Source organism: Pogona vitticeps, chromosome 3 (genome assembly GCF_051106095.1).
Source record: "Pogona vitticeps strain Pit_001003342236 chromosome 3, PviZW2.1, whole genome shotgun sequence".
NCBI lineage: Eukaryota > Metazoa > Chordata > Lepidosauria > Squamata > Agamidae > Pogona > Pogona vitticeps.
In genome coordinates this window covers 62737290-62749286 of record NC_135785.1, presented here as the reverse complement: position 1 = coordinate 62749286, position 11997 = coordinate 62737290, and the positions used below count along the sequence as shown (strand labels likewise).

At 40.2% G+C, this 11997-nt stretch overlaps 1 long non-coding RNA gene across 2 annotated transcripts; it reads left to right on the top strand.

Moving 5' to 3' along the window:
* The first annotated feature begins 1094 nt into the window (after nucleotides 1-1094).
* Nucleotides 1095-7889, top strand: LOC140705968 (uncharacterized). 2 transcript variants are annotated; one of them, XR_013543157.1, is made up of 3 exons: nucleotides 1095-1207; nucleotides 5814-5904; nucleotides 7658-7889. It is a non-coding gene; the product is annotated as an uncharacterized LOC140705968 (long non-coding RNA). The 2 variants fall into 2 exon arrangements; XR_013543158.1 differs by lacking the exon at nucleotides 1095-1207 and adding an exon at nucleotides 1303-2314.
* The last annotated feature ends 4108 nt before the right edge of the window (nucleotides 7890-11997 follow it).

Below are 11997 nucleotides of genomic sequence, written 5' to 3'. Positions count from 1 at the left end.
GACATGGGCTCAGTAGTGCTGCCTTGATCATAGTAGCCAGAAAATGGTATTAATCAAAGTGTTTTTAAATTAGTTACTTTTATATCCCACTCTGCCTCCAGTGAGTTCAAGAGAAATCTGTAAGAAAGTGACTGGCTCACGTTCATCCAATGAATATTACAGCCCAATACGGGCTTGAACCAGGATCTTCCAGGTCTCAGTCCAATAGTCCTTTTATTCTCCATTCATCTAGCAAAATCAAAAATTTAACCACACTGTGTGAATTACTTCCTTCTATCTATCCTGAATCTCTTTGCACTGTCCAGCAGTTTGCTATATAAACCTGTCTACTTCTAGCCTCCTTTAAAAGCCAACTCAGGTGTGGAGGGCTTCAGTGCTCTAGCACAGTGGTTTTTAACCTTTGTTACTCGGATGCTTTTGAACTGCAACTCCCAGAAACCCCAGTAAGGACAGCTGGTGGTGAAAGCTTCTGGGAGTTGCAGTCCAAAACTCCTGAGTAACCCAAGGTTAAGAACCAGTGCTCTAGCACAGCACTCACATTGTGGTGGATATACTGGATAATAAATCTTCTTCTTCTTCTTCTTCTTCTTCTTCTTCTTCTTCTTCTTCTTCTTCTTCTTCTTCTTCTTCTGTTTTACAGGCAAATTGCCACTCATTTAACACTCATTAATTGCATTCCTAGCCAGGTGCCCAATTACTTGATCGGGTATGTACCCTTAAATGCAACTAGTACTTCCTTGATGACTGGCAATTTGCCACTAAGATTTATTGGACTTCCCTTATGCAAATGTAAATCAAAAGTAGGGTTCTGCCCATTATATATCTCCTTCCTGATTGAAAGCAAATCCTAGGGTGTCATGGCCAGGGCTTGAAAAATCCACTTGTCTGTGATGAGTGAAAAAATGCTGCTTGATGACCCACAGCTCCCTCTGTCCCTCCTTACCCTCAGTCCCCCCCCTCTCTGATCCTGCAGTCCTCCCCTCCCCCTTCCCATTGCAAAAGGAAAAACATCCCTCTTCTTGTGAGAAGAGAGTTCGAGCAGCACATAGATATATAGCTCTGCAGAAGAATTAGAGCAGTCCCATGCTGGAGAACATGGAGATTCCCTGCTCCAAAGTTCAACCAAATGACCTGGGTCCTTAAGAGGCCGGTCACTTTTGCTTTCAGTTTTATTTTTGCTGGAGACGTTCAAAAGAAAGACACGCAGGTAATAAAATAACCCAAATCTGAGTGTATATTTATTTTGGATTTGTATACATTGTTATGTAAAAAGTGCCAAGTTTAAATTTAAGTTTAAACATAAATTTCAAGGCTACGATTCATGCTGACTGTTGAAACTTTTGACTGACTGATGAGACATTCATTTAAAAAATTTTCAAGCCCTGGTCATGGCTGAAATAGTAATGAATAACTAGCTGACTTCTATATGTTCATAATTGGAAAAGTCCTGTTCATTGGGAGTCATAGTTGTCAGGAGTTTTGCAAAAACAGAAGCCCAGAATGTATGCAATATGCAGCCAAAAAATTACTAAGAACTTTTATGGCCAGACCAGGCTCAGGTAACCGCATGATTCAGCCAAACTGAAAATGTCAGATTCTATTATTTGCTCATAAGAATGCCTCATGTATGAAAGGCAACAATAAGTAAAAGAAATGTGCTATTGCCATGAACCAAGTAATCTCCAAACAACACTAAACTCTGTCCCAAAGGGGGTAGTGAACTCCAGCAACAGAAGAACAAGGGAACTATAAGTTACCTCCATTCTCTGATCATTATTTGTTGCTCCAGTAACACACAACAAACTGCCTTAAACTACTTCTGAGAACTTAACAATACAGAGAAAATTGTACATGTGACCCTTTTAATATCTATGTGAGAAGCATGCAGAAGGAAGTTTCAGACCAGGTAAAGCAAATGTTCTTAAAATGACTCTAGTGCCAACATAATTATACAAAATGCAACCAACAAAGGAAATAGCTGCTGTGATGAGGTCAGGAGGAAAGTGGAGGAGGGAGAATCAAGTGAGCCTCAAGGTTAAATGAGAAGTAGATGGCAGCTAAAAAAAAGAGAAAGAAAAGAAAATAAGAAAAGAAAAAAAGAAAAGAAAAGACATAAGCCAAATCTTCAGCATAATAATTTTGAAAGTAATGGCATATCATCATATTTTGCAGGTGTACGGAAAGCACTCTACGGCATTTTGCCATTTCATACTCTGGCTCCCATTTCCTTTTGTCAAGAGGTTTTTGACTGAAGTCACAATTGTCTTGGGAAAGAAAGGATAAAATGCTACATGAATAGCTTAAGTGATAGATTGTAAGTAACATCTTGGCTTTAGCAAGAAGAAGCCAGGTTAATGGATTTGTACACTGAACAACACAGGAAACAAAGCACCCAGTAGTCAGGATTAAAGTAATGACAAAAATAAAAGCCTTACATTTCCATCAGTAGGTCTGATTTTCTACCAGAAAACACACCTTACATTCAGATTAATATGTCTACATCTGATGAACAAAATTTAAAAAGAATTTCTCGATCAAGTTGTCTGTGTTGCCCATTTATTTGGCCAATAGTTGATCAAGTTTGTTTCTTCCTTTAAGTTTTCAAGTATAGGGGATAGAGCACCCATGGATGGGTAAAACCAAACAAACCAAATCAATTCAAAAAGTTTGGATTATTTTTATTTCTCAGTATAAATATGGATCTCATTACCACTTCAGATTTGATTTCAGAATGGGTCAAATCAGGTCCAAATCAGCACAAGCAAAATCAAGGCCAAATCCAAATGGCTGAATCAGGTCCTGGATTCAGAAAGGATGGTCTTGCACAGCCCTAATCTAAAATTAATTACAATATGCCTTCACTGCATTTAATCATTTTCAAAATAGTAGAACAGTTTTCGGGATGATTTGAGATTAAGTAATTAAATCAGTGATGCATAAAAGAAAGTTTTGTAAAAATGGGTGACTTCAAGTTACTTTCATCCACATTGGCTAAATGCAGTTTTAGTTGTGAGAAACGGGCAAAATGTCTGAGTACCCTAAATAATGGTGATTCAAGGAGCTCACAAGAACATAGGCAACCTCGAATGAACTGTTGAGCTTGTGTGTTACAACATGCCCAAAGCAGATTGAAGTGATTGCTTCACACGGCAGATACTGCACTGTCTGCCCACATGTTAACCTTAGTTAGAGGGTGGAGCTCTGAATTCCAAACAGCTTTCTTTGCTGGAATGAAGGATTTATATTATTAAGAATGCTTTCCATTGCCTAGTACCAAATAAAATGCAGCTGCCAGTCCACTCAAACTCTGTATGCTGAAAGAGGAATAGATAGCATTACATTGTTGGCAGTAAAAGTTATTTGTCTTGGGACAATCCTTGTCATGCCAGTTCCAAAGTCCTGTAATATTCAAGGGAGAATATGGCCACCTTGCCCAATTATTTTTAGTCTCTGTAAAAATATAATTGATAACTCTGCCCCCCATTTTGGTATAGAAGCAGCCACATGAAATTTACCTCCACTGTTCGGAAGTACACTGTGCTCTAATGGATGACTTTGGTTAAAGAGAAACACAAAGCTAAGGGACTGTTAAGTTTTATTTTCCCCTAGCTAGCCAATCTTGCATTTCCTACAGAATAGGCCCATCTGAAATAGCAGATGTTTCACAACATGCATACACATTAACACAGGAAATAGCTTAGATCTCAAGCATAGTTTTGGAATCTAGAGAAGGAAGACTACATGTTTTCCCAGAGTTCACAGGGACTGTGTGATGAAGAAATGGCTTTGCACTTTTCTTACCCTTTGTCCCATTAAAGTGGGAGCTATAACCAGAAGCAACATCTATAAGCAAAAGCAGAATCAAAACAACTTCATCTGAGTGTTGCCAATGTCTTGTTCCTGATGCCTCCTACCTGCCACCAAACATGAATCTAGCTAGCAAAGGGGTTTTGATTATAATTTCTCTAGGGTAACCAACCAGGCCTGCGAAGCCAAGACAAGCTCCCATCACTGCCTTCAGCAGACACACAGAAAAAGATCACATCAAGTCTCTAGTCTTACAGTCACCAATTCCCCAAGAGTGTGGAGTCAGTTCTTTCCCAGTTTCTTTATATGTGTACAAAAAGCAAAGGTTCTAAAGTATTTCCCCCCTTCTTACAAGCTCTCAGACAGATAGAACTGCTGCTTTAAAAACAAAAGAATGTTCACCATCTCAATAGAGCTGGCTGATGGATGAGGAACACAATTATGGCATTTTGTTGCTTGCCAATATTGTCAAAAAGAAAATGAAAAAGGAGAGAGAGGGGCCAAAGCCTGAAAGTGATGTAAATTGCATGGGCGAGATTAATGAGCACATTCTTTTTATTCTGTAAATAGCAGCCCCAGCAATGTCCTGACTATGGAGCGAGGGGATGAGAAAGGGAATGTGCTTTCCCTTCCATAGTCTTAACAAAATTCATCCCTCCAAATGGAAGCTTCCATTATTATTAATTCAGCTCCAAAGGGATTTTGGCCAGCAGTGTGGCAGCAGGAAGAGAACAGAGTTAAACTCCCGCCTTGCATTTTTTCAAAATATCCCTGGGCTGCATTTGACAACCATTTACGTAATTAAAAGTGTGACTAAGTCAGTGTGCAGCCTTTGGGCTGCTTAGATGCTACGTGGCATTTCTACCATCATCTCCAGCTGGTTTTTGGCACAGTTGTGCACACCCCATGCAACATACCTTTGTAAGCCCATTAGGTGGTAATGACTTGGTAATACATAGTGGCAAATTGTTAATAATCGATATAATACAAGACCTCCAGTCTATGAAATTTGAGCATCCTTCCATGCATATTGTGTGGTCCACAATGATTCCTCGGATGACATGGAGAGCAGAATGTTCCCCTCAGTGTATTAATACGGCATGGCAAAGAGTAAATAGAGAAGTTTGCTGTGCAGTCTGTGGTGGTTTGGGAACGGTTATTGGTCATCCTGATATCAGGGTTGATTGCCCGGAGCTGTTCAGGATGGATGGAGTACACTTGTCCAATATGGGATTAGAGCTGTTCCTTGCAGATTTAAAGAGGGACCTGCTTTTGGAGGTTTAAGCTGTGTTGGCAGGCATAGGACTTAAAGGCTAGTCCCAGTGCTATGGGGGGTAGGGTGGAATGAAGATGGTTTGGTGAGTCCCCTAGTGAACACAGTGAATGCTAATAGCTCGTCCAACCTCCCAGCGCTGCGAATCGTGAGAGTACAATGCGTGGGGGAACCAACGGTCTCCAATGAGATGGGGGCTCAAGGTCTGGGGGTGGTCAGTTTAGTGCTTGCTGAGGGCCTACAGTTTTCAGGACTGTGAGAACTTGGGGCATGGGACTCACCCGTGTTCATTTGATGGGGTCCCAGGAGACCCCAGTTGCAAATCATTCCGCACTATGGCAGGCGTCCTCTTTAATTTGGGGGAGAGTGACATTTATTGTTTATTAATAAAGTGTGGTCCAGCATAATTGGACCACACTTTACCCATAATCTGTGTCTTGCCTCATTATTCCGGGATGGGAAGGTAAAGCATTTTGCTGTCTGAGGAAGAGCAACAAAGATGCTTCCCCCCCCCCAATAAAAGTCAATGTGCACAATAGTCAAGGCTACTCAAGTTATTTTGGCACCCAAGGCAAAAAATTCCACAAACATTCCTTCCTGGTAATAAAACTACAAAATTATAATAATCAATTAAATACTAGTTTGACTGTTAAATGAAGTCAACAAGGGATTTGGAGAGTGGAGTCACTGATATACTGAGGACACTCAGCTATGATTCTCTGTTTCATCTAAGTCAGATGAAGCTGTACAAATACTGAACCAACATCTGCATTCAGGAGTAGATGGATGAAGGCCAATACATTGAAACTGCATGCTTGGGCCTGGTAAGTAGATGGCTCTTAGGTATGCCTCTTGTTCTGTATAGGATCATATTCCTCCTGAAAGAATATGCATTCCCCTTGGGGAACAAAGTTGGGATTTAATTTCTCATTTAAGGTCCAAAAGGTCTCAATAGTTAAGAGCAACTTTTAACAACGTGGGCAGGTTTGTCAGCTATTATTTTTCCAGGCCAGCAATACTGTTATCACAGGGGATGCTCTGATAAATCCTGATTGGGTCATCAACATTCATCATACACGTGGCTGTGCTTGAAGGTGAGTAAGATGCTTCCCAAAATGCAGAACTCAACTTGTAACCAGTGCAGTGAGAAAAATTAACATTATGCCAATTCAGAAGGAAGCACACTGGATGGCTGCCTATTCAAGGTACTGATCCTTACCTCTAAGGCATGAAGACTGCAGTCCTAAGTAACCAAGATGGCTAAGGGTCAGCTAAGCCAGCGCACTGGAACAGCTGTAGCTATGTTGGAATGTTGAAAATTACTAGAGATGGGCACGAACCTGAAAAATTGTGGTTCATGATAGTTTGTGGTTAACCACACCCACCATGAAACAACTGGAATACTGAACCATTTTGTGATTTGGTTTATAGTTCATGACTGGAGTGTTACCTGCTCCTGTCGTGCTGCCGCTGTTGTACCACCGCCTCTACAGGTGCTATGCTCTGAGGCAGGAACTAGGTTCCTTCCAGGGAAGCTGAGGCACTGCCTCAGAGCATGTGCTCACCTCCCAGCTGATTGCCCTGAACATTTTATTGTTGTTATAATTGCTCAAGTTGTCTATTATGGAAATGCAACTAAGAAGAGACTCATTTTGTGAAATTGTGTTTGCAAGATTCATCAATATTAAGCAAATAGCCTCATAGAACTTTAGTGTTACTCTTTCTTTCTTTCTTTCTTTCTTTCTTTCTTTCTTTCTTTCTTTCTTTCTTTCTTTCTTCTAAATAAATAAATAAATAATAAATAAATAAATAAATACATACATACATTGTGAAGATGACAAGACAGAAAATTAAGAGTGGAAAGAGGCTGGGGCCACCTACTTATCTGAAGCTACCTGAGCAAATTTTCATCTCCCAATGAAGGTCACATCATCAGGGCTTCGTTTGTAGTGGAACTCCATCTTGGTTGCTTGCCATGGTGGAACTTCCCACACAAATCTAAGGATCCTCCAGTTCTTATGTGAAGAATGTCAGCAACCAACAAAGCACCACTTCCAGACTCCTTTTTCCCTTTTCCTTTCCTTTCTTATTTGTAGGTCTTCATGTTTTTCCCTGTTCCCTGGGGCACGTGAATGCTGCCTCACTATTTATATTAATCTAAGAATTCCTGTTCCTTCCCTCCATTGTCTTTTAATCCAGAGCCTGCCTCTATCGAAAGAAGCAATCTTCTCTCCAACACCTAGAAAGGTAAAATTAATCAAGAATAATCCCACAAGAAAAGCCATAGATTTCATAGCCACAGTCTCTGTGTGGGGTGAAGGAACTCCAAACATAGCTCGCCATAATATCTTCTGGCGAGTTTCTTTTCCTTCTAAAACAAGCCCAAAACTTTTGTCTGGTGATTGCTTTTCATAAATTTTCTTTCATTTTCCTATGTTATGTGCTGACAGAAAAAAAATCATCTCTTCCACCCTCCCCTCATTCTCTACTATTATTCATGCTCAAATTACTGAAGCACTATACATCTGGTTCAGGTCATTCAAAACGACTCAAGTTCTCATTCTTTGTTTCCCTTAGGGACAACTTCTCTCCAGTCTCACTGAGGAAAATGACCCTCATGCCATCGGGATTGGGCCTAGCGAAGTCCCCAAAGCCTCATCGGGAGTGAGAATACCCAGCTGGGTTTTGAACTTATTGCATCAGAGTCCAGTAGGTCAGCGCATTAATCAGGAACTCTGAAATCCAGTGAGATACTTTGTTGGGAACAGTTACAGTGTTCTGGCTAATCTTAACTATAATTTTAAAGACATTAGCTATTTTAAAAAGCTATTTCCCATTCCTCCAAGCTTTATGTCTGCTTAAAAGTTATTTTCCATGTTCCTTCATAGATGACTTAGAATCAACATGTATGAATTTACATCTTTGGCCTACTTAGCATAAGAGAATTATTTGACTTGTTGTGTTCTTTATTATCATCATTACTATTATTCTATTTTACATATTTAATGTTATGTACTAAACATCTTCCCCTGCAAGCAGTGATATGCCCCCCTTACAGTTTTCTTTTATAACACATTCAGCATTTTTCTGAGACATAATTAAAACATCAAACAGTTTTCCTGCTGGTTATGCTAAAATCTGCAAACTAGAGTCTGCTGGTTTTATTGAAAATTAAAATATACTGTTCTTATGCATATTTAGAATGACCTTAAAAAGTATTTTTTTAAAAAATGATTTTGTAGACCATCGTATAATACTGCTGTACAATGTTAAAGTACCTGAATTAAAGAATGCCTCTAATTGGTAGCAGGAGAGTTCTTGTTAAAATATAAAATATGTATTTTTGTTCACTATTTTCTCAGGCTTAATGTGCCTAATTTTCCCATGCAACTTTATCCCTAAGGAAAAATAAAGAAGGAAAATCCATTACCAATACATGAAGTAGAACAGTTCACTCTCTTGCTCTCTTTAGATGTAATTGCTATCAAGGAGACTGGCAGTGGGATAATTTTAGTTCAAATGAGTACATAGCCTGAAAAAGAGGGTAAATCAACCTTCGTAGGCTTGAAATTAGATCCCACTGTGGGTTTAACCCAGAAGATAAATGTACAACATTCTCATAGAAGAAGTTCATAGACAAAAAGGCCTTATAGATCCAAGAGGAATGCTGGTTTATACCAGTGATATTACTTTGGCAGATTTAGTTTTCTTAGGGGGACACAGAGGGAGAAATATGGTTTGATCTACTGTGTATTCACACTTATGAAATAGGGTTTCCCTAAGTGAACTGTAGTAACTGCCCAAACACCAATTTGCAGGAGCCAATAGAAAGCTCAATTTACACAGAACTCCAATAGCAGAAGCTACCATAAAATGCTAACAAGATGCTAAGTGGCAGCTTCCACTTTTCTTTTTTTGTTTATTTAGTTCTCTTAAGCGCCTTAGTGAAATTCTCTTCCAGCACCAAGTTGAAACTTTTAAAAAAGGACACTAAGTGGAGACTAGGGACACTTAGTAGGGTGGAACTGACTTTTTAAATATAGTTTAATAAAATTTAGTGGCGCTCCCAGTGTGGTGTAGTGGACAGAGTAAATAACATAGGACTCAGGAGACCTGGGTTCAAATCACTGCTCATCCATGCAAAGTCACTGGATGGTGGCATTAGGAAAAATACTCTTAAAACATTTCATATACCTTGAAAATCCTATTAGGTGTCAGTTGCTCCAGTCATTTCCTAGACCATTTGAGGAAAACTAAGGGAAAAACATAAGAGTTGCAGAAAAATTGCCAAACACATTTCGTAAGCTGAGAAACTCAACGTTCACTTCCGAATGCTGAAGTAAAAACATAACTCAGAGTAGTCTCTGGAGTCCAAGACAGTTCTCTCATTACACAGGGTTCAAAGACAATGAGAGCTGTGTAGAGCAGCTGAAAGTGTCTTGCATAAAGCAATGGCTTTGTGATGTTGCTTTGTTTCTGACTTTCCTTTACCTGGGCTATCTAAAGATATTTTCTCAGGCTAAGGGGGGAGGGCGGAAGTATGAATAATGTTGGGCCTTGAGATTAAAAATAAAAATCTTGTTATCACAGTTGTTAGTTACCTGAATCCCAGGTGATATTTTTTTAAAAGCTGCATTGAAAAGCAGGCTACCTGAGATAGGATTTCTTTTTCCAATTTTACTTCATATTTTCAAGAGTTTTTTTCTTTTTTTAAAAAAAAAGGTACTGGAGAGACTGTTTGATGTCACAAAACCAATCGCAGGAGGCAAAAGTCATATTTTTAATGTCAGATAAAACCAGTTTCTTTACATGCCTATAAAACAAGAAAGCCATTGAGCAAACCAAATTACATGTGGTTTGCAGTGGCAGTGTTATGGGGAACAACGAGGCTTGCCATATCTCAGGGTGTTGCCTGAAATCTCAGAGGATTGCAGTGATTCCCATAGGGTCTTCAGTGAGAAGACAAATCTTAAGAGTGGGCAGAGCTGGAAAAGAAGAAGGTTTGATTTGTGTCCGTGAGGTAGCTTTAAATCCTGGGCACTCATCTCCATCCGTTTCCATTTAGCGCCAACACACACTGTTTCAGTGCAAAAGTGCTCAAATGTGTTCTGTGCTTGCTTGCCTCCCAACTCTGGCCTGCTCTGACTTGATGACAGCATAAAAGACCTCTTCATAACATCTCAAGGACCTCCCCTCCCTTGGTTCAGGTTTTAGCACTGAGGGAATGGGGCACTGCTGACTTGGCATCCCCAATGACAGATAAGGGAAATAGGGCAAAGTCTTGGAATAGGGCAGTCAGAAATGCTGCAGACAGATTTGAGAGTCCTTTTTACCAATGGTTAGTTTATGTCTGCCTCTGAGAAATTGTGCTTTGAATTATTTCAATGTCAAGCAGTCAAGAAGTAATATGATCTCATGTCTCCTCTAAATTAGTCAGCACAGAGCTCTGATAAGCTCCTTTTTGGACTATAGTTTTGTGAGAAACAGCCAGAATGGACCATTTGAATGGCAATGAAAAGTGTGCCCAAAAATAGTTTGCCCAAGTCCCAAATCAATGCAGAGATAAAGAACCAGCCACTTTGGGGAATGGTCCAAATGTGACATCAAGCCATCGTCTACAGCTATATCTTTAGCTCTTGATGAGCCTTGGGCTCATATGCTCCCTTCTTTGCCTCTCTCCTCTCATTCAATGGCATAAAGTTATATTTCCTTCCAAATTTGGGGACAGCACAAACTAAGAGCTTGGCAACACCGCTCAATTAAAGCAGGCTGAAGTGGTCTAAATAAGGTTGTTTAAAGTAATTGTGGTGTTCACCCTTATTATGTTAAATAGTCATGCATTATTCATGTTGTAGGCTAATGTTGTTGAGGGGCGGAGTTGAGAGAGAGGTTAAAAAAAGGTGGAGCCTGAGAGTGAAGCGACTCAGAGCAGAGTGTCATGAGTGCTTCCGAAGACCTGGACCCAGAAGGGTTAACTGTGGCTGAAGAGAATGTGGAGAGATCAGAAACACCTGAACCGCCTCCAGATTCTCCCTCCACAGCAGACAGGCTTTGGGGCAGGCTTCGGGAAAGACTTAGGACAAGAAGATCAGAGGATCGCTCAAAGGCTTTCCACAGAGACCTACGTTCATCTAGTCCTGTGTACTAGCAGAATAGAAAGCTTTCCAGCAGCTCAAGGAGCTGTTTCATTATAAAACAAGCTTCCAGTGAAGCCAGAAACTTCGTGGAAGCAAAGAGTCAAAACCTTGGCTTGCATCCACGTTTCTTGCATCTTGTTCCTTGACCCTGGACTGCGTTGGTACTGGACTCTGGACTTTGGCCCTGGACTTTGACATTGGACTTCATTCTGTAAGTTGGTTTCTGGACTTTGGCTTTGCATTCTTCATATCTCTGACCCTGGACTGGTTTATCGGACTTCGGCTATTGTAACCCCCGGGAACGTGACACAGAGTCAGAGAGAGAGATCAGAGTGGAGTGAGAGAGTGATATTTGAATTTGAATGGACCTTCATCTTTCTTTAGAAAAGTATGTTGATTTAGTTATCAACTGGTGGTAGTGTATGAAGAGGAGTTTGGTTTGCCTTCATGTGCTCAGTGGTTGGAAGATAACCAGGGGTAACTAGGGACAAACACCACAGTAATGTAGCTGGATAAGTCAGTGGTGTACCTGGCTACAGAGTCAGAGGTTTAAAGTTCAATTCCGCTCTGGGAGAAGAGCCAGCCTGTGAAGTCATGAACAAGCTGCAAAGTCCCAGATATACTGCTTTAGCACTGTCCTAATAGGCCTCCTCTGCCCTCTACAGAAATTAAAAGTGGAAGGGAAATTTAAGGCAGAAAGCTTCGCTTTGAGTTGATTCTAACTGATTACATATTCTGGAAACCAACCAAAATACAATACTTTTACTTGCACCTAAAAAA